A 1,560-nucleotide genomic window follows, 5' to 3' on the forward strand; every position below is an offset into this window, starting at 1 on the left:
GCGACCATCTCTTTTTCAGTCGTAGAATAGTTTCTTTCATGTTTATTTAGGACTCTAGAAGCGGCGGCTACCATAGGATCTTCGCCAACCTTACCTTGTGAGAGAATTGCACCGACTGCGTAACCTGATGCGTCAGTCGTTACAATAAATGGTTTTTCAAAGTCCGGATACTGTAATATCGGAGCTGTGCATAATTTATTTCGTAAGGTTTCGAAAGCCACTTGATGATTCGTGGTCCATTCGAACTTTGCATTTTTACTTGTAAGGTCCGATAAAGGCTTTGCAACCTTTGCAAAATCTTTGATGAAACGACGATAGTAACCACAAAGACCGAGAAATTCTCTCAATGATTTAACATTAGTTGGAACTTTGAATTCTTTGACTGCTTTAATTTTATTTGGATCAGGCTTAACGCCATCAGCCGATATTAGATGACCTAAATACATTACTTCTCTTTTAAGAAATTCGCATTTTTCTGTTGGAAGTGTTAAGTTTGTACTGCGCAGGCGTTCTGCGAGTTTTATAAATTTTGTTGCATGCTCTTCGAGTGTACGTGCATAAATTACAATATCGTCTAAATATACGAATAAGTCAAAACCCTGTAAACCTCTAAGAACCAAGTCCATTAATCTTTGAAATGTAGCGGGTGCATTTTTTAAACCAAAAGGCATTCGTGTGAATTGATAAAGACCATAAGGTGTTTTGAAAGCTGTTTTTTTTCTGTGTTTACGGGATAGTTTAATTTGATGAAAACCCGATTTTAAGTCGAAAATAGAAAAGTATATAGCACCACCAAGTTGATCGAGAATTTCACAAATTAATGGCAATGGATAGACATCTTTTTCAGTTTTATCATTGAGATTTCTATAATCAATTACTAAAAGAGTACGTTTGTTACCTTCAGAGTCAGGTTTCTTAAGAACAATCCATAAAGGAGAACAATATGGTGAGTTCGATGGCTCGATAATGTCCATCTTACGTAATTCGTCAATATGTTTTTCGATTTCATCTTTTAAAGTAGGTGGATATCGATATTGTCGAGTGTTTACCGGTATATCATCGGTTGTATGTATTTTGTGAGTTATAATATCAGTGGATTTGAGAGGCTCACCAGGTATGTGGAAGAGGTCAGAGTATTCCTCGATAAAAGAAATAACTGCTTTACGCTCTTTGTCGTCAAGGTGATTTAGCCGAAGAAGCTTAAGAACCTCATTAACACGGTCATCTCTAAACTGAGTATGATCTCTATGTTCTGTGGCCTTATCTTCCTTTTCCGAAGGGCTACTGTCCTCGTCTACACTTGTATCGAAAAAATACAAAGGAATTACGGGCACATTCACTGTGACGTCCTCATCTTGTGTATTGATGGCATATAAGTAAGCTATTCCATGATCATTTTTGACCACGGCTTCACCTGCAAATATTCCATCACCCAACTCTATTTCAGGTACATAACCTTCACTTAAGTTATTTTTGACTCGAATGTATATTGGAGCTTTTGACCTAGCCGGCAGGACAAAGCTTTCCTTTTCTAAAAATGGTACCTCTAATTTTAATTTA

This window comes from Microplitis mediator, chromosome 6 (genome assembly GCF_029852145.1).
Source record: "Microplitis mediator isolate UGA2020A chromosome 6, iyMicMedi2.1, whole genome shotgun sequence".
NCBI lineage: Eukaryota > Metazoa > Arthropoda > Insecta > Hymenoptera > Braconidae > Microplitis > Microplitis mediator.